Genomic DNA, 22,438 nt, shown 5'->3' on the forward strand with positions numbered 1-22,438 from the left:
TCTTTTGTTGTTGGATCAAACTATCTACTCCATTAGCTCTAGCTAGACAAGTAAACCCTATCCCCAACCTCGTCCTATCCCCTTCAATGCTCGAACGTTATTCGACACGCCAAATCAAAATGTCCTTAAGGTTCACTAAATGCCATAGGGGTGCAATCTTCGACGGGGTGTATCTTGGAGCTCGTGCAAAGTATGGATGAAATTCTAGCTCCTAGTAAACCATGTTGTAGATACCTACAATAACCTCTCTTACTTTTTGGAGATCACACACTATTTTCATTTTACGACACCATCTCAGGTGATGCTGAAACTTGCAGTGTTGGCCAGTACAAAGTTGCCAACTACCAAATCTCTCTCATCTTTCATCATGGGATCAAAATGTCTGCTCCATTAGCTCTGGGTGGCTGGGTAAACCCTATCCCCAACCTCATCTTGTCCTTTTTAGTGCTCGAACATTCTCAGGCATGCTGAACCAGAATGTCCCTAAGGGTCACTAAATGCCACAGGGCTGCGATCTTTGATGGGGCATATCTCGAACATCGTGTGAGATATGGATGCAATTCCAATTCCTACAAGACCATGTTGTAGAGACCTACAATAACCTCTCTCACTTTTTGGAGATCACACACTATTTTCATTTTACAACACCATCTCGGGTGATGCTGAAACTTGTAGTGTTGGCCAGTAAAAAGTTGCCAACAGCCAAATCTCTCTCATCTTTTGTCGTGGGATCAAATTGTCTACTCCATTAGCTCCAAGTGGCTAGGTAAACCCTATTGTCAACCTTTTCTTGTCCCCTTTAGTGCTCGAACGTTCTTAGGCGCATTAAACCAGAATGTCCCTAAGGGTCACTAAATGCCATAGGGCTATGATCTTTGATGGGGCATATCTCAGTGCTCATGTGAGATATGGATGAGATTCCAATTCTTAAAACACCATGTTGTAGCGACCTACAATAACCTCTCTCACTTTTTGGATATCACGTTTCATTTTCATTCTACAATGCCATCTCGGGTGATGTTGAAACTTGCAGTCTTGGCCAGTACAAAGTTGCCAACTGCCAAATCTCTCTCATCTTTCATCGTGGGATCAAACTATTTTCTCCATTAGCTTTGGATGGAAAGGTAAACCCTATCCCCAACCTCATCCTATACCCTTCAATGCTCAAACATTATCTGACATGACGAACCAGAATGTCCCTAAGGGTCACTAAATGTCATAGGGCTGCAATCTTTGATGGGGCATATCTTGGAGCTCGTGAAAAGTATGGATGCAATTATAGCTCCTATAGAACCGTGTTGCAGAGACCTACAATAACCTCTCTCACTTTTTGGATATCACACTATATTTTCATTTTATGACACCATCTCGGGTGATGTTGAAACTTACAATGTTGGCCAATACAAAGTTGCCAACTACCAAATATCTCTCATCCTTCATCGTGGGATCAAACTGTCTACTCTATTAGATCCGGGTGGTTGGGTAAACCCTATCCCCAACCTCATCTTGTCCCCTTCAGTGCTCAAACATTCTCAGGCACCTTGAACCAGAATGTCCCTAAGGGTCACTAAATGCCACAGGGCTGCGATCTTTGTTGGGGCATATCTCAGAGCTCGTGTAAGATATGGATGAGATTCAAATTCCTACAAGACCATGTTGTAGATACCTACAATAACCTCTCTCACTTTTTGGAGATCACAAACTATTTTAATTTTAGGACACCATCTCGGGTGATGCTAAAACTTGCAGTGTTGGCTAGTACAAAGTTGCCAACTACCAAATCTCTCTCATATTTTTTTGTGGGATCAAACTATCTACTCCATTAGCTCTGGGTGGCTGGGTAAACCCTATCCCCAACCTCATCTTGTCCCCTTCAGTGCTCAAACATTCTCAGGCACACTGAACTAGAATGTCCGTAAGGGTCAGTAAATGCCGCAAGGCTGCAATCTTCAATGGGGCATATCTCAGAGCTCGTGCAAGATATGGATGAGATTCTAATTCCTACAAGACCATGTTGCAGAGACCTACAATAATCTCTCTTGCTTTTTGGAGATCACATTCCATTTTCATTCTACAATGCCATCTCGGGTGATGCTGAAACTTGCAGTGTGTGATGGAAGCATCTTAATTATATTGTTGGAAAGTGTATCTAGCATGTCATTTTTGGAAAGACAAATCATGGAACATGTTAAATGTTTCATAAGTTAATGAAATGTGTTACTATCAGATTATGTAAACTTAGGATTATATGATCTCCAAGAGTTTGGTTATGTTCTTTAACGTACCTTGGATGCAAGGTAGTGTGTAGCTTCTACTCCCTCTTTGTGAGTAATGTTAGTCACTTTGTATATGTAAATTGGTTTTCAATTGGGTATGTTATTTTCAACCTTAATGAGGATGAAGTATTAGCTTGAATCAGCTTGTAACTATCTAGCCACTAGATTTTTTGTGATTCCATCAAATGTTGGTTTTGTTCGAATTTATTTATTTATTTTTATTTTTTGTGCTCTTGACCTTTGAGGCTTTGAAATTAAACTTGTGCACTTTGGGTTTTGAAATTTTATGTTCTTGAGGTGGTTAGGAGGTATGTTCTATGTTGCTAGCTATGTGTTGTGATGTTCTCTATCAGGTTCAATGTGGAACATTGATAGAGTGTATAAGGGAGTAGATTGTGAAGAACATACCATTCTCCTTTTTGTATTACACTATTTATTATGTTTTAATTAAACTCACTTCTAAATCCTATCTTCTACTTGGACCCATTCCTCTTTTGGCAATCCTTGAGATTGCCAATTCTTATTAATTCAAGTAGAGACAAGATGAACCAGATTAATACAGTGACCTATAGATCGAAGGAGGATGGTTAAGAAATGGTCTACCAAAGATCAGCTAAGGATAAGGATAGCATAGTAAGAAAATGATTATTTATCTAGTGGATATAAGTCTTTTAGATAACAAACCATTTATATGCATAGTAAAAGAACTAAATATAGATTTGAGACATATTGATCACCTCTAGTCTGATCATCTTCACAAGTATGCAACTTTTGTTTCACTATTTCATGTAGGTTTATTGAACTTTCTTTATGAGTTCATTTATAGATGGGATGTTCAAAGGTTGAGTTCCTATGGGCTGTCAATACTTCGACTATACTTTAAGTCAACGATTATCAATATGGGAAAAAATGGAACTTGTTTTATTTTGAAGTACTTAGAAGATGGCCTTGCCCTTCCCCAGGAGTTTCAAAAATGGGAGAGATTAGGTAAGAGAGTGAAAATGTTACTATCGCTTCAATGCACATGACACAATTGGAAATGCAAAGTTTGATGCTAATCATTTTGTGATAAGGAAGAGACTAGGGATGATCATTGTTACTATTGTAATACCCCAAAATTGGCTCATTGCCATCTCAACCAATTCTGGTCTATTTCTGATCAATCTTAAAGTCCTATTCTAAAGGCAATTCTCATTCCGCTATTTGCTACTTGACTTAATTGTCAGATGCAGAAAACTTAAATCTACATTCATCATACTTATTATTTAATTCCTATAGTATTTACTCATATTAGTCACATTAAACCTATTGATTAATATTTAATTCAATTATTAAGTATTTATACTTTAATTAAATTAAATTATATCCTATGGCTAATGTACTATGGAATTAAATTTATTTAATTTAATAAATACGCCTATTTTAATTAATTAAATGTAATTATTTAATTAAATGAGAAAGGTATTTCTAATTAATTAAAAGAAATTATTTAATTAAATGGAGTACTTGCTTCTAAATAATTAAACAAAGTTATTTAATTAAATGGGATGCCATTCCTAATTAATTAAATGAAGTTATTTAATTAAAACAAAGTGTCTCTAATTAATTAAAGATTATTTAATTAAATAGAAAAAGTAATTATGAGAGCATATCTCATTTTATTAAATTAAATATCTCAACAAAATCTCTCTTCAGTTCAAAAAGGGAAATTTCCAGTTCACTATTGATCAAAAATGAGTTAAATGAGTTAACTCATTTTTCTACTCAAATTAAAACAATTAACTCCTTATTTTACTCAAATCAAGTCTGTTAACTCTCTTTAATTTGGGAATCTCCCTTTATGACTGAACCTCATCTTCAATCCTAACCGTTGATTTGAATCGATCTCAACCATTGATGGATTCTAGGAGAGTCTATTTAAGAGACCCTCATCTCCTCATTTTCGAGGATGAATTTGGAGAATTTGCATTGAATCACTGCTAAAATTCATGCTCACGTTTGCTTACATTTCTTGATTACATTCTCATTCTTAGTTTAATCTCAGTTTAGTTTAATCATGCATATGCTTAATCTAGTTTGCTTTATTTGTTCTTAGATTACATTGCATCTTTCATTTTAGATTAATTTGCATTCTCGTTCTTAGCTTAATTTCATTGTCAAATCCTTTGTTCTTAGAGGGTCTGGTTGCCTACACCTTGATTCTGAGGATATTAACAAGCAAAATCCCTTTAGATAGAAGGCAACAGGTCGCTTTGTAGGGAAAATTTTGGATGAACGATCCAATGTTCATTCCGAGATGAATCTGCATGCAATGACCATGTTGAAGTGTGTGTGTTAGCATAGGCTGCATTTTCACATATACATTTCTGGCGCCCACTATGGGGCACGAAAATCAATTTTTCTGGCCTCTTTCTGTATTTTTTAATCCTTTTTTGGTTCTCCATTCATACTGTTCTGTGCAGATTTGGAATCTTCATGCAAAACTATTCATTTTCACGCAAGGATCTAGAATCTTTGCACGAAGATTCTTTCTGCATCGCGTGAGAAAATTCTTTGGTGCGCGAAACTTCACGCGAGACCTATTTCTTCGTGCGAGCTGAATTTAATTTCACATGAGTAGAATTCTATTTTGCGTGGGGCATAAAACTTCTTCGCATGAGATGAATTCAATTTCGTGCAAAACTCTGCTGACAAAGGCATTTTTTTTGCATTAATTTGTGTGTTTTCTAATTTTTCTGCTGATTGTTTACAGTTTCTAGTGTTTCTGTGTTTTCTAATTTTTTTTGAACAGCATAGCAACGATTTGTGGAATAATGGAAAAAATGTGCTAAAGTTTCCAAAAATTGGTAAAAATCTACTAAGCGCGTTGCGAAGATCACCAGGTAATCTTCATCAGCTAATAACACTTCATTTGGATCTAAAAAAAATATCTTTCATGTTGAGCTTGTGTGTTTCCTTCTGTATTTTCATTTTACAACACACGCATAAAATGATATTAGGATGTGATCTCTATTAGTATTCATTTAGTAGGCTTAGTCTTTAGTGATAGATCTAATTAGCTATCTTGGGTTATTGGACTCGCTAATCCATTGGCCCCTCATTCCACCTTGTGGTTGCAAGCTCAGAACCACGTTAAATAGGGGAGGGGTCTACAGGACATAAGCGTTAAATGTTCCACAAGGAAACCCTTTTGTGCTTTCTAGAACTTACTAATTTCTAAGTTATGGACTCATTTTGGCTTGTGTGAGGGGTTAAATGTTCCACATCTTTGGACTCACCTCACATTAGTTAAAGCATTAAGTGTACCACCTTGTGCTTTTTTATTGCTTTTAGATAGATTTTTTTTTAGGAATTAACATCTGTACACACATAGTAATTTAGCCCCCATGAACACTATCTGTGGATCTTGAGGGAGTGGGTTCCTAGTGAAACTCCTCTCTAAGATAGATTCCTTATGGGTGGGGAGGATAATTTGAGCATCTCGTAGATAGATGAATCTTTGACTTGTTGATTAAGGCATCCTTTCTCCGGAGAGGTTGATAGATCACAGGAAGATGATATCATAGATCTTTAAGAGAATCTTAGTCTAGCGTGTCAGATTAATTTGTTTGTTTTGATTGGGCTAAAGGTGAAAAGGTGTCAAAGCCTTGAATCTGGAAGCTAAGTCCCCTTGTGGTATACTATTGTGAGTTGGTCACCTTTAGAGAGGGTTAACCATAGCAGACAATCCCTCTACAGGGAAAAATGTGATGACGGAACCTCAAGTGGTAATAGCCATTTTTGCCATGGTAGTGACAACCACTATATAAATGTCCTTGTGGAAGAAATCTCCATGGGTGTGGTTCATTGTGGGTTGTCAAATCTCCCTAGCAGCTCTTGAAGATTAAGTTCTCAGACTGTGTCAAAACCTTGGTGCACTAGGATTGGAGGTCACCCCTATGAGTCATAAAAGTTGCAGAGTCAAACCATTACTAAATAACTTAGAGAAGCCAACTTTTATTTTCTAGGAATGTGTGCAATGATTGCAAAACTCTTTGAAAATGTACACAAATAGCTCTCTTAGGGATTAGCACAAACTAAGTCACTTGATTGTTCATGCGCAAGGTTGCTTTTGCCCTTGCTCATTATTTTCAGACATGCTTGAAATCACTTGCTTGCTGTTCTACATGCCTATTTATCTGCCCAGTTATTGGAATGATAAAAAATTTTGTCAAAATCAGTCGCTGTTGTGAAACTGTTCTGTCCTTTCATGTGAAATCATTTTGGTCTCATGCAAAATCATTTGGCTCTCGTGGGAAATCATTTAGCTCTCGTGTGAAGCCATTTTGTCCTCGGGTGAAATTAAAGTTATGTTGCGCATCTTTGCACGATCCAGAAAACATTCTCACGCAAAATTAAAAACTATTACTGACCTTCGCACGAGATAGAAACATCTTCACGCAGCCCGTAAAACTTCTTTGCATGGCCCGTAAAGGTTTTTCGCGCGAGACTTTGTATCAGCATTTACAATTTGGGTCTATTCTAGCTAATCTGTGGCCTGCATGTTGTCCTTTTCTGCGTTTGTTTATCGCTCTCTATTTGCAAACAGTCCTGGAACAGTGACACTTTGCTTAACTGAAACTTGTGTCTTATACCTTGAATAGTCTCGTCTCATATGTAAGCGTGGTCCTCATCTTAATGCTTGTCATACTTTGTGTTGCAGTGGTCATAATCTCTGGCTATTCTAGCCTTTAAATTAGACCATTTGTGCCTTAGTGAACATCATTCTTGCTACTATCTTGTCCTTTTTGAGACTGAGTTTTAGTATAGTCCTTGTCTAGGTTCTAGCTTCTTGTTCTTGCCTATGACTGTCACAACCAGAAGTGGCAACATGGTTTATCCTGACAACACTATACGTGGTCATGCTAGGGGTTGTAATCACGACAGAGGTAGCTTACCTTTCGCTACACAATCTATATCCAATTTGGCTAGTGAGGCATCTTTATGGTCTTCCTCACCTACAAGGTCATCTCAAGTTCAATGAACGTTTTCCAATTTACAACAAATTAGGAATCCTTTTTACCAAAAAGGATACCGAGATAGGTAGGAGTCCTACATCCTCAAACACGATGTATGATCCTTTCTCCATGGACCCTTTTGAAATGCAACATACGAAAATTGAACAAGTTCCTATAATGACTAATCGTGAACCTGAACGGGGTAGTCATAGTCGATATCAAGAACAACCTAGGGATGACAAGGAGAAAGAGAAAGAAAATGACAATGATGAAGAATAAGAAGAGGTGGAAATCCTTCCTGAACACATAGCAAGATGTCGAAGAGACAAAAAATTTTAGAAGGTCATGGGAATCCTACTCAATGAAGAGAAAGAAAAGTACTTTCTCGAACTTGCCCAAGAGGGAGCTAAACTGCCCACACATTTCGATGTGGAGACCATTATCACACGTGAAGAAGAAACTAAGACCACTAAACTCAAAAAAAAATTGAAAATTATGCAAGACCAATTGGCTCAGATGATGCATGAGAAAGAGAAACCCAAAAAGACATACACATTGGACGCTCTTTGTTCATTTCCATTTGACAAAAGTATAAACATGCCGCCTTTCCCAAGAGGAGTAGAACTACCCAAATATGACAAGTACTTTGGTACTATTGATCCCCAAGTTCACTTGCAGGAATTTGGTGCTTTGTCTATGGAGTTTATACATAATCAAATGTACCTCATGCGTTTATTCCCTAGAAGCCTAGGTGGTCAAGCTTTGGAGTGGTTCTCACATTTACCTCCTGGTGTCAAGACGTTTGACGAAATTGCTAATTCATTTGTTCAGCAATATTCTCATAACATTCAACATCCTGTAAATATTCGGGATCTATGCAACCTTAAACAGAAGGTTGGTGAGCCTTTTCTCACTTTCCTCCAATGGTGGAGACAACTTTATACCAAGTATTCCCGTAAAATCCAAAAACAGAGAAGCTTGACATTTTCACTAATAACCTCTTACTTGTTTTCGGGTATTGAGTCCAACTACAAGGTCCATGTACCTTCGAAGACATGATTACACAGGCTATCCATATCAAAGAATTTATGGTTAAGAAAGGTGAGCTCACTCTTTAGAGAGACTCAAAACAAGGTTCCACTTCCAACAAGGATAAAACCAAACATGTCAACAAGAACCGAGAAATTGTACATGATGGTGTTGTTGATAATGTCACACCAAAACCTACTAAAGTAGCATTTAATATCATAGACTACTTCAAAATGACCAAAAGTGCTGAGAAGCCTCCTCCTGACAATAAGGCGTCTGGGAACAAATCAAGAAACTCATGGGCAGCATGACCCAAGCGAGAGTATATGACTTTAGGAGAACCTTTGGATGTGGTTTACAAAACATTGCTACAAAACAAGCTTATCTCAACAATGGATAACCCTCGTCCCTATGATCCACAACCACATCCACCATGGTGGAATGAGACCTCATTCTGTGAGTATCACCAAAACAAGGGACACAAAACCAGCAACTGTATAAACTTACGTCATAAAGTCCAAGACATGATTGATGCTGGTGAACTTTTGGTAGATGGACATAACAAAAACTCAGACCACAAGGCATTCAAAGAGCCTTTCCCAGCTTATGAAAATGGAGAGACTTCGAAACCAGAACCCTACAATAAGGTCAACTATACGTATTCCAATGATGACAATGTCATTCACATGGTTGAACCTGTAGATTTTGAATACTGTGATGTTATTACTATAAAGGGGAAGCAAGATAACAATAAACCCAAGACACCATTTGTCTTGAGAGGCCCTACTTCCAATAACATGGATAATGCATCTTCGCAACACTGTGCTAATGCTGTTACTCACTCTCATGCGAAATTGGTGCTCAAAGGCCCTACACCTCCTACTTCAAATCTTGAACAACACAAGGACAAAGCCCTTGCTGGTCCATTCGGTAAAGGTGCAAAATACATGACGAACTTGATTGCAACCAGTTATAGTGTTTTAGATCAATTGAAATGAACCAATGCTCACATTTCCATATTTGAGCTACTTAAAATCTCGCTTGCTCATAGGCAAATTCTGGACAAAGCCCTCACTGAGGCAAATGTTCGTCAAGATCTTGATCTTGAGCGATTTCAATCCATGGTAGGTCACTTGACCTCACCTCATCTTATGACCTACTCCAAGGAGGATGACAACTCACTGAATCACCCACACAATCAGCCTCTACACATTGAGGTTATGATCCACCAGACACATGTCCGTCGAGTACTCATTGACAATGGCGCTGGCATAAATATTATTTCTACTACTCTACTTAGACAATTGGATTATTCTAAGGACTCTGTTGATCCTTGACAAAAGATCACTATTAAAACGTACGATGAAGCAGAACGAAAGTCACTAGGTCTTGTGACTTTACCAATTCGCATCGGTCCTGTCGAAAGGGATGTCAACTATCAGGTGCTTGACATTCCCTTAGCCTAAAACATTTTGTTGGGATGGCCATGGATACATGAGATGTGTACTGTGCCATCCACATACCACCAATGCATAAAATTCCCATTTCATGGCTCTAAAGTTACCATTCCTAATACTACTAGCTATACTTGTAATATGCTCAAAGCTTCTAATTCTTTCATCCCTGCTAACCGCGAGTCTACTGATTGTCACAACAATAAGCTGAAACAAATTGAGTAATCATTTAAATTGAAAGAAACTGGTATGGGAGAGTACCACATGGAACCAGTGCTATCATTAACATCTATTCCAGAGTCCCCTTGACATTTTGGGAGACCCTCAGTAGAAAAGAAGCTATTCGTGTTGACACCTCAAACCAAGTTTAATGGCTCTTTTGTCAAAGCTACAGTTCCCTTAGAAGATGAAAGAAAAAATAGAGCCATTGTTGCATGGCTTTACAAAGAAGAGTCTCTAGTAGACCTAATAGAACATGCTTGATAAATCACTCCTAAGAAGTATGGACCTAGTCTTAAGCTTATGAAGCATTTTGGCTACAAGGGAACTAGTGCTATTGGGTGCAATAACAATGGTTAAATAGATCCTATCAAAGCAATAGCTCAAAGCAATAGTGACACAACTGGCCTAGGGTTCAAGAAGGTCCCTTTCCATTTGGGATCCAATAAATTCATACCTGTACCTGAGAGTTCATCTGAAAATGAGTCACAATCTGAGTCAGGTACTCGAGAGGAAGAATATGATGATGAGGATTCTTACCCTCATCCTATTCCTTATGATCTTGCTAAATTCTTTGCTGAACCAGATAATTTTGTGCCACGTGTTAGCACTATGGATGATACTAGTGATTCTTCTGAGGACAATACTGAGCAACTCAAATATCATTCAGAAAAGGGAGAATCTAGTAAGTCATGCCATATTGAGTATTTGTGTAAGAATCCAGAGGCTGAAGGAGAGTATGTCCCCATCACTGTTGGGGAGTTCTATAGTCTTTCACCATGTAGCACTGATTCTCATGAATATGAATTTGACAATCTTTCAGAAGTGACTACTAATAAAGACATTGACCAAGTGCATGTCTATGAAAATCAAATTGAAGTGAGTGAAATGTCTAGGGATAGGTCATGGGGGTCTGATCCAACTAGTGTCCTAGAGTCATCAATTACTAACATTCGTACTCTAAGATGTTTGAATACACCTATGGGTGAGGTCGCCATAGGTCTCAAATTGCTGGTCCATGCATTTAATGACTATACTATGAACGCAATTGAACCAGCCACTACTCTCTCACTCACACATCTTGAGCTTATAGACTAGAACCCCAATGCATCTAATGAAGTCCCCACGTTTAGAATGACTATGCTCTTGCATGTTACCTAAATGCTATCAAACCTATAACATCTTCCACCAATGAACAGAGCATCAACATGACTGAGGCCGACATCAAATATCTTAGTCACAAGATTAAAAAGAAAAAATACAAGAGGTTTGATGCTGAAAACCATATTGTGGCAGTGTCTGATCCAAAAAAAGTAAAAACAAAAGACATATCCAAGGGTGAAAACCTCTCTGAGGTGCCCGTGGATGAGATATTTGATGTCCTTCCCAGTCACTTTCAGGAGAGATCATCATTGTTAATAGAGCCGACACAGCTGATTAACCTGGGCATAGAAGAACATCCTCATGTGATACATCTGGCCCAGTCATTATCAACTGAAGAAAAGGAACAATTCATTGCCTTTTTCAAAGGAAAGAAAATAAATTTTTCCTAGACATATTTTGACATGTCGGGATTGGATCTTGATCTTATTATGCATCACTTTTCCATAACACTAGGCATAAAACCAGTTAAATAGAAGCTTCGAAAAATGCATCCTCATGTTGCATTACTAGTCAAAGCCAAATTGGAGAAACTTTTGAAGGCTTGTTTCATTCGTACAATTGATTATGCTGAATGGATATCCAATATTGTCCCTGTGTCCAAGCATGATAAGTCTATCAGAGTTTGTACAGATTTCTGTGATCTTAACTTGGCATGTCCTAAAGATGACTTTCCACTCCCTAATATTGATATGATTGTGGACATGACAGCTAGCTATGAGATGTACTCACTTATGGATGGTTTTTCTGGATACAATAAGATAAAAATTGTGCCAGAAGATCAAGAGAAAATAGCTTTCACATGTGCATGGGGAACCTTTTGTTGGAATGTGATGCCATTTGGTTTAAAGAATGTTGGAGCTACATATCAGCGGGCTGTTACTACAATTTTCCATGACATGATGCATAGAACTATGGAGGACTATGTTGATGATACTTTGGTCAAAAGCGCTAAATGCAATACCCATTTGCACGATTTGGGACCAATCTTGGATTGTATGGAAAAGTTTAGTCTTCGGCTCAATCCTAAGAAGTGTGCATTTGGTGTCACATCAGGAAAATTGTTAGGATATATTGTTTTTGCAAAGGGAATTGAAGTAGATCCAGAAAAAGTACAAGCAATAATGGACATGCCACCACCTTGAAACATCAGTCAGATGAGAGGACTATAGGGAACACTTCAATCTATTCGTAGGTTTATTTCACAATTGGCAGATAAATCACAACCCTTCACAAAGACCTTACATAAGGGTGTGAAATTCAATTGGAGCTAGGATTGTGAGCAAAGCTTAACACAGATTAAATAATATCTTGTCAATCCACCAATCCTAATGCCTCCTATGCATGGGAAGCCTTTGCTTTTATACATTTTAGCCACTGAAACATCTTTGGGGATCCTGTTGGCTCAGGAAGATAATGATAATAAAGAAAGAGCTATTTATTACTTGAGCCGAACATTGGTCTCTTATGAGAAAAATTATAGCATTATTGAGAAAGCTTGCTTGGCAGTTGTCTTTGCTTCCCAAAAGTTGAGACACTACATGCTTGCCCACACTACATGGCTTGTGGCTAAATAGATCCATTAAAGTATTTGCTCAGTAAGGCAGCTCTCACAGGAAGATTGGCTAAATGGGTCATGATACTAAGTGAGTTTGACATCCAATATGTTGAACACAAAGCTATAAAGGGATAGGCAATTTCAGACAAGTTGGCCGAGTCACCCATACAGAGTCTTCTACCAATAAACATTGATTTTCTAGATGAGTCAATTCTAACACTCACTCATCATACATGGGTTATGTTCTTCGATGGATCCTTCACACAACAAGGATTAGGTGCTGGATTACTTTTCATCACACCACAGAGATACTCATTGCCCAAAGCGTACAAGATTCTATTTCCTTGTACAAATAACATTGCCAAATATGAAGCTTTGATCAATGGTATAAAAATTGCAACTGAATGGAGAGTAGATCAGTTGGATATCTTTGGTGACTCTCAGCGTGTCATCAACCAAGTAAATGATGTGTATCAAACAAAGGATGAAAAACTAATTCCTTACAAATGCATGGTTGATGACTTGACAAAATATTTTGCACACATCACCTTCCAACAAGTTCCACGCACAGATAATAAAGCAGCTGACACCATGGCCACTCTAGCCTCCCTTCTATAAATGCCAAAAAATGATCTACGACACGAGTTCTTGGTGGAAGTGTTACACTACCCAGCCTGTGACACACCTGATTCCAAGATGATCTATTCTGTTATAGGACAAGAATCATCCTGCTACCATCACATCTATTCCTACCTTCGTAATCAAACCATTTTGAAAGGTCTGGCCCAGACTGAGAAACGTTACCTAATCCATAACGCTTCACATTATGTCATTATTGCTGACGATCTGTATAGGAGAGGTCTCGACAGAACACTCCTTAGGTGTTTAGAACCCGACGAGTCCAAACGCGCACTAATTGACATTCACGAAGGCATTTGCGAATCTCATTCGAATGGCCTAACACTAGCTCGCAAACTCCTTCATGCTAGTTACTACTAGCCTAAAATGGAGCAAGAAGCTATTAAATATGCTAGGTCCTGTAAATAGTGTCATCTACATGGGAATCTCATTCACGCTCTAGCTAGAGAGTTGATTCCCTCTACTACAACATGGCCATTTCAACAATGGGCCTTTGACTTGGTGGGGAAATTCACCCAACCTCTTCTAATGGACATAAGTTCATTATCACCGCTATAGATTATTTCACGAAATGGATAGAGGCAGTCCCTCTCACAATTGCTGATGGCAAAGCTGTAGCACTTTTTATCACAAACTATATCATCTGTAGATATGGTCTACTGTCCTCAATCATTACTGACAATGGAGGACAGTTCAAAAATAAAGACCTTAAGGAACTATGTAAGAAATTTAAAATTACACAACATTGGTCTTCCATTTATTACCCCTAGGGTAATGGCCAAGCTGAGGCATCCAATAAGGTGATCCTCAAAATTCTTCATCGCACAATCAGTAAGTCAGGGAGAGACTGGCATCTCCAGATCAATCCAGCCCTATGGACATATAGAAAAAGCATTAGAACTCCAATAGGCATGACTCCTTTTGCGTTGGTATATGGGTCGAATGTTGTGCTTTCGATAGAGGTCGAGATTCCTACCTTGAGAATCTCTATGAAAGGTCTTATCACAGATGATGACTATAGGATAGCCTGGCTTCAAGAGCTTGTGTTGCTAGATGAACAATGACAAGTAGCCTGTGATCATCTATGAGCATATCAACAAAGAATGGCACAAATCTACAATAGGAGAATTAGGCCATGTGACTTCCAGCTGGGTGATCTCGTCCTGAGAGAGAATCCTAAGAATCAACAACAACGAATGAAAAAGGAAAAATTTGAACCAAACTAGCTAGGTCTATACATCATTACTACAGTATATGGATCTGGCACCTATCAACTTTCCACAACCAAAGGAGAAGTTCTTAAAGAGCCTATGAACACTTTCCACTTGAAGCGATTTTACAGTTGATTCAATCTCAGCAAGCTCTCTGTACATATCTAAATGGCCTGAAAAAAATCTAAAAATCAAAAAAAGTCCTGAAAAAATTGTTACCCTGGTGAAAACCTAGCAATAGGTGCCTTCGTTACACCAAAAAAATTGAAAAATCTCAAAAATACCAAAAAAAAAAGAAAAAAAAAAAGAGAAAAATACAAAAAAAATTGAAATAGGCGCCTCTTGTTCCCAATGCTCCATCTTGCAGTGCATCTTCTGGCTACTCTGTATAGTCGCTTTCATGCTTTCACTTTCCTGCTTTTCCTGCTCATGTATCCATGGATTGAGTCTTGTCATAGCTCGGGGGCATTCCCCCCTTAGTGTCACTTTTTTTTTTTGAGATTTTCCTCATAGAATCTCCTTCATGATAGTCACCAGTCATTTTGACTGCATCTGCCTACTGTCACTAGTGTCACTCTTTTCGAAATTCTCCTCATAAAATCTCTTTCACAATGGTCACCAGTTGTTACAGCTGTGTCTACCTACCATTGCTCGGGTCATGTCTCAAGATTCCTTTATGGAAGATCTCTTTTCTGTTAGTCACCAGTCATCCTGGCTATGTCTGTCTATTGTCACTTAGTTCTTCTTAGGCTCTTCATCGTGAAGATTCGTCTTTGACCTCAATCACCAGTCGTTTTGACTGCGTCTTCCTACTGTTGTCACCCTACTGAAGAGATTTTTTTCTTACATATTCTAGACATTGACACTTGATATCAATCCCAAAAACATTAAACTCAACGATATACTTATTTGGATATGCTGAGCATTTTCTTTGTTTTCTTTATTTTGCTTTACCATATCTCCTCGAGCAACTTGATGATGTCATCTTTGACTAGAGAAGTAATGACTGGGGGCATGATCTTTTTCTTTGCTTTCTGTTTGCGGTTTAGTTCTAATAAGTTGATCTATTCCTATAAGAGGGGTGCCCACTATAAGAACCTCCATCTCATATTGGATGGCCATGTGTACCTCAACTCCTTTTTATACAAATACGTCAATGACATTGGTTCTTCTCCTTGTTTGTTGGAGTGAACTCTTCATGCTATAGTGTGTACTGATACTCATCCTATTAAGTGAACATACGGGTCACTGCGAGTATATCTAGTACACTTCTATCTTAGGTTACGAATGCAAGGGTCATTGTGGATAGAATGAATACTGAATACTTAGCACAAAAGGAATCTCCCATGTGTTTGGTGTGCCTGTCATGCAAGCAACATTCAGGTCATCCTAGCATTCATGCTTTGATGCTTATGTTAACTTGCTACATTAAAAGGGGCAAATGTTCTGGTCATTCTAGCTTCTTATGCCTCAAATGCTTACATTTAATCCTGACATCCCAATAATGTATGTTATATTCATATTTTCATGATTGTAATGTTAGTGGAAATTGTATAACATACAAGCTTTATTTTTCATCCAATGATGATAAATCATCGAGGCTTGGTAACCAGACCTAGGGTTGCATTTAACATAGTTTTGCATACTTCATTTGCATCAGCACGTGATTCGATGGTAATCATATTCATACTCCACATGCATCAAATTCTTCCATGGCTGCACAAGCATTTGGTTCACTGATTCTTGCTCCTCGATGGAATACCTATGACTGTCAAACAAAAACATGCAACACTATGTCAGATGTCAGTTAACATATGTGTTTCATCTAAGTACAACATAAATCTCATGTACATTAAAACAAAACAAAATAGACAATGACATGTACACAGGAATACTTAGCTTAAAATCTCATAAATATATATCAAAGAATGAGTCAGTACAAAAAATGGGTGCTACTCGAGCGCAATCGATCAAAAATGATACATCTGGTGCTAGCACACCAATCGATACATAGCTAGGGATCAAAATTGAAAATCAAGCACATAGCGTCTAACTCTGTCTCAAACTCTTGCCTCCAAAAGGAGTAGGAGGAGCAGGGCACCAGGTGGTAGAGGCAGTGGTGGCATATCCAGCCTAACAGGAGGTCATGCACCTCTAAACTCTTGTGCGTACTGAGAGAATCATTGCACCTACAATGTCTCATCAAGTACTACACTAGTATATGCTGCATAATAATATGCATCCCGAGCAGACTGAAAGTGAATCTCATCCCGTGCCAGCTCTAGCCTTTGCTCTGTAGCCTCCACGCGCTCTCTCTGATGATCTGTCTCTCTTTGTATCTCTACTAGCTGTGCATCCCTGACTACCACTGCAATTTGAAACTCTCCCAACTATCGGGAGGCTGCACAAACCCCCTCTCAGTACTATCATACCGCATCCTGTAGCCCACCTACCAACTGATCTGGCATATCCTCATCGACCATCTCTGGTGCATGTTGCTGTAGAGGTGCCTACTATGGTGGAGGTACCTGTGGTTGTGGAGGCACCTGCTGCTGTGGGACCTCCTGCTAAGGGGCCTGCTCCTCTGTCCTCTACCTCCTCCGCTGACTGTGTCCCCCACTGCCCCCAGCACCTAGGTTTGATCCCATCTGACGTGGGGGAATAGGTATCTGCTGTACCTAGTGCTGGACCTGTGGTGGCACCTGTGGTTGTGCCTGCTGCTACTGAGGCACCTGTCCCTACCCCTGTACCTGCCCTACCATCCCTAGTGGATCTGTGAAGCGTGGGAATGGATGGCTCATCAAAAATTCCTGATATGTAGGCATCATCCCAATATCTACTACCTCTGGCAGGTAGTCCCACTGAACTGCAACTAGGCTATGGATATCTATCATGGATCGTTTTGGATCCATCTGTGGAGGCCATCCTCGCTCTATATCCTTTTGCACCCTGGAATGGGCACAGTACTCAGCTAAAATGTCCTATGGTCTGCCATACTGCCGCTACACTTGTGAGATGACAAATCTCTCTATGACTGATGTCGTCCTTCCTGCCAACGATTGAAAACTAAACATCTAGGGCAACTCTCTCAGGGCATCATCCCAATCCTCTGTCTCTCTCCAGGGTCACCATATAACAGATACTAGGTCATCGAGATGTGTCTACCAATGCTCAGTCTTACCCAGGTGGGCCTGGGTAGTATGCCCTTGATATTTGTAGATGTAGGGCTCCATGGGCTCCCGAGAATCCTTAAAAATTGGCCTACATATAGGGAGATGCTCCCAGGCCCAAATCTGTAGCACATAAACACCTGCTGCCATGGTCTTCTTCTCATGGAAGATGACCTCATGCATCACATGAAAAAGATGGGCCAACAAGCACTGACCCCACCCAAAGATCTTAGGTGCCTCAACCATCCTACAGAGCATGACACCCCATCCACACTCCAACCCATGCTATCCCCTGTCAAGACATAGGAAGCAGCTCAAGAAAATACCCAACACGGATGCTAACTTATGTGTGGGTCCATAGGTATGCATCAGCTCATCCCAGCTGATGGCCCTACCTCTTGGTAGCTCTCTCTCAAAAATAATGGATAGTGCCTCTGTCCCTAATCGAGGCACTATATCATACACGACCCAGGTGCCATGAAATGGGATCCTCAATATCCTTCGTATATCCTCCAAGGTGATTGTCATCTCACCCATCGACAAATGAAAGGTGTTCATCTCTGAATGGAAATGCTCTACCAATACAGTGAGAAGGTCGTGATTCACCATCACGGTTGGAATTCGGCATAGTGAAGACAAACTCAATCGGGCAATGTGTGCCCGATCTGTGTCATCCAAACTCCGCAATAACTCTCCATACAGCAGATAATGAGATCTGAATGACACATCTACAAAAACCTCCTGCATGCACAACAAAAAAATGATAAACAAACACTCAGTATCAAGTCAAAATGACACATCAAAATGAAATAAAATGCAATTTCTAAATGTGATAAGCACAAAACTGCCACAGAGTTTCGCGCAAGATTCGTGAAATCTCGCGCGAAGACAAACAGTTTTGTGTGAAGTAGTTCTTTCTTCACATGAAGAATCTAGCCCTCGCATGAGAAAAGATCTCCTCACGCAAATAAATATCTTCTCATGTGAGAAAAGAGGTTCTCCTGCGAAACACAAATTGCCTCGCGCGAAGAATCTCCACCTTTGCGCGAAACCAAAATTGCCTCGTGCGAAGATATTTCGACCGTGCGCAAAGTAACAGTGCACCCTATTTCTTCGCGTGAAGAAATAATATCTTCGTGCAAGAAGAGATCGGTCTCACATGAAGAAAGATTTCACATACCTAAAACATGCTAAAAATGTGCATAAATGAAATTGAAATGCGTGAAAATGAAAGTACAAAGTACAAAGATGGGAAATTAATGACTCACCGGTGGTCCATAGTTTGCTGGCCAACTATTTTATTTGGAGCACTCAAAATGATGATATCTCATGTTCATTGCCATGTCTCTATCAGAGCTCAAAATCACTACAAGACAAAAAACAAAAATGAATTGAAATTGACCCTTCGAGCCCTTATATAGGTGTTGACCAAATTTTTCAAAGTGCTCAGATTTGCAGAAAAATTGCACCCCTGGCTAATTGGACCATTCTGGATCCATTTTTGGGATCAAATTCAAAATCTGACACACCTAAGAGCCTTAAAAATGCATTTTAAAATTTTGGGGACCGACATGATCGAACGCTTGTGTAGCCCAAATCTTTTTTATACTTTATGATTCTTGGAATCTTTTCAACTTTACATTCTCCATATTTTTAAAATTCATTTTGAAAATAGTCAAACTTAAGTCAACTATGGCTGAATCTGGTCAACTTTTGGTCAAACTTGGTTTTTGCAACTTTGTAATCATTTCAAATCAACCCTAAATTTTCTTTAGATCATTCTGATCTCTTCTACCTTCTGCTGAATCTGAAATTTCTTTTATATCTCTTGATGTATTGCTTCAATCATATTTTTGGTGTGTCATCTTTTGATTTCGCTCCCGAGGGGGCAGGATGATTACATCATTAAATACTTATTGCTTGGGGCATCTAGTTCCCATCTTATGTCCTAGTCACTTGGGGCATCTCATCACTTGGGGGTTTTTGTTCCCTTCTATCTGGCATCTTTGCCATCTATCTTATCTTTTCATCAATTGATCAACCTTATAACAACTCTTCTCAGAGTTTGATAAATAGGTATTGGGACAATCTAAACCCCTTCTCCTGAGGATCAAGCCTCATTTTGAGGATGATTCTACGACTCATGATTGAACCTTGTTATCTTTCTTTTATCAATTTTGGGTATCGAGGTGTTCTATCTAGATCCTTGAAGATTACGCTCCATTCTAGAGATAGTCTTCTAAATGCTTTCAATATCAGGTATCTAGGTGTTCTATCTAGATCCTTGAAGATTACGCTCTATTCTGGAGATAATCTTCTAAATGCTATTATTCTCGGGTATCTAGGTGTTCTATCTGGATCCTTGAAGATTATGCTCTATTCTAGAGATAATCTTCTAAATGCTATCGATTTCAAGTATCTAGATGTTCTGTCTGGATCCTTGAAGATTACGCTCTATTCTGGAGATAATCTTCTAAATGCTATTATTCTTGGGTATCTAGGTGTTCTATCTGGATCCTTGAAGATTATGCTCTATTCTAGAGATAATCTTCTAAATGCTATCGATTTCAGGTATCTAGACGTTCTGTCTGGATCCTTAAGGATTACGCTTCGTTCTGGAGGTAGTCTTCTAAATGCTTTCAATATCAGGTATCTAGGTGTTCTATCTGGATCCTTGAAGATTACACTCTATTATGGAGATAATCTTCTAAATGCTATTATTCTCGGGTATCTAGGTGTTCTATCTGGATCCTTGAAGATTATGCTCTATTCTCGAGATAATCTTCTAAATGCTATCGATTTCAGGTATCTAGATGTTCTGTCTGGATCCTTGAAGATTATGCTCTATTCTGGAGATAATCTTATAAATGCTATTATTCTTGGGTATCTAGGTGTTCTATCTGGATCCTTGAAGATTATGCTCTATTCTGGAGATAATCTTCTAAATGCTATCGATTTCAGGTATCTAGATGTTCTGTCTGGATCCTTAAAGATTATGCTTCGTTCTGGAGGTAGTTTTTTAAATGCTATCACTATTAGGTATCTAAGTGTTCTACTCAGATCCCTTAGGATTAAGCTCTGTTCTAGAGATGGTCCTTAAAAAGCTTATCAATTGGTCTCCGTATCATCACCTTCAGAACCAATCTCATCTTTGCATCATGCTTTCTGATTTTATTTGAATTGAACGTGTTGCTCGCACATTCATTCAAAGAGGCGCAAAGTGCAATACCCCAAGATTGGCTCATTGCCATCTCAACCAATTCTGGTCTATTTCTGATCAATCTTAAAGTCCTATTCTAATAGGCAATTCTCATTCTGCTATTCGCTACTTGACTTAATTGTCAGATGCAGAAAACTTAAATCTAAATTCATCATACTTATTATTTAATTCCTATAGTATTTACTCATATTAGTCACATTAAACCTATTGATTAATATTTAATTCAATTATTAAGTATTTATACTTTAATTAAATTAAATTATATCCTAAGGCTAATGTACTATGGAATTAAATTTATTTAATTTAATAAATACGCCTATTTTAATTAATTAAATGTAATTATTTAATTAAATGGGAAGCCATTCCTAATTAATTAAATGAAGTTATTTAATTAAACAAAAGTGTCTCTAATTAATTAAATAGAAAAAGTAATTATGAGAGCATATCTCATTTTATTAAATTAAATGTCTCAACAAAATCTCTCTTCAGTTCAAAAAGGGAAATTTCCAATTCACTATTGATCAAAAATGAGTTAAATCAGTTAACTCCTTTTTCTACTCAAATTAAAACAATTAACTCCTTATTTTACTCAAATCAAGTCTGTTAACTCTCTTTAATTTGGGAATCTCCCTTTATGACTGAACCTCATCTTCAATCCTGACCGTTGATCTGAATCGATCTCAACCATTGATGGATTCTAGGAGAGTCTATTTAAGAGACCCTCATCTCCTCATTTTGGAGGATGAATTTTGAGAATTTACATCAAATCGCTGCTGAAATTCATGCTCACGTTTGCTTACATTTCTTGATTACATTCTCATTCTTAGTTTAATCTCATTTTAGTTTAATCATGCATATGCTTAATCTAGTTTGCTTTATTTTTTCTTAGATTACATTGCATCTTTCAGTTTAGATTAATTTTCATTCTCGTTCTTAGCTTAATTTTATTGTCAAATCCTTCGTTCTTAGAGGGTCTAGTTGCATGCACCTTGATTCTAAGGATATTAACAGGCAAAATCCCTTTAGATAGAAGGCAACAGGTTGCTTTGTAGGGCAAATTTTGGATGAACAGTCCAATGTTCATTCCAAGATGAATCCGCATGCAATGACCATGTTGAAGTGTGTGTATTAGCATAGGCCACATTTTCACATATACAACTATCTCTTTAATAGTGGATTTTTGTTTTCTCTTGAATTTTGTGGTGGGGGATCAGTGGTAAGTCTCCTTGGATATTCCTTCTTCTGATGTTAGTGACAAGTGTTGCTCTTTGAAAACACTTGTACAATATTTTTTAAATTATTAGATAAAAATAGAGAATTGTAAGTATTAAACATGATTAGCCTTTAGTTCCTAGAAGATCTTTATTTCCCCATCAATGCATTTAGAAAGTTAAGTTTTAAGAAGATCATAAATAGAAAAAATTAGAGAAGCAATTAAAAAATTTATATTGATTGGAAACATGTGAGTCTTGAGTTGCCTCTGCCTTTTAAAGAACATTCCTTA

General features: G+C 38.2%; 1 pseudogene; it reads right to left on the minus strand.

Moving 5' to 3' along the window:
• Window positions 1-6,779, minus strand: part of LOC149578798 (xanthohumol 4-O-methyltransferase pseudogene) — a 160,915-nt pseudogene extending 154,136 nt beyond the window's left edge.
• Window positions 6,780-22,438: the final 15,659 nt, after the last annotated feature.

This window comes from Cupressus sempervirens, chromosome 1, assembly GCF_028749045.1.
Source record: "Cupressus sempervirens isolate cs-2001-9-10 chromosome 1, ASM2874904v1, whole genome shotgun sequence".
Taxonomy (NCBI): domain Eukaryota; kingdom Viridiplantae; phylum Streptophyta; class Pinopsida; order Cupressales; family Cupressaceae; genus Cupressus; species Cupressus sempervirens.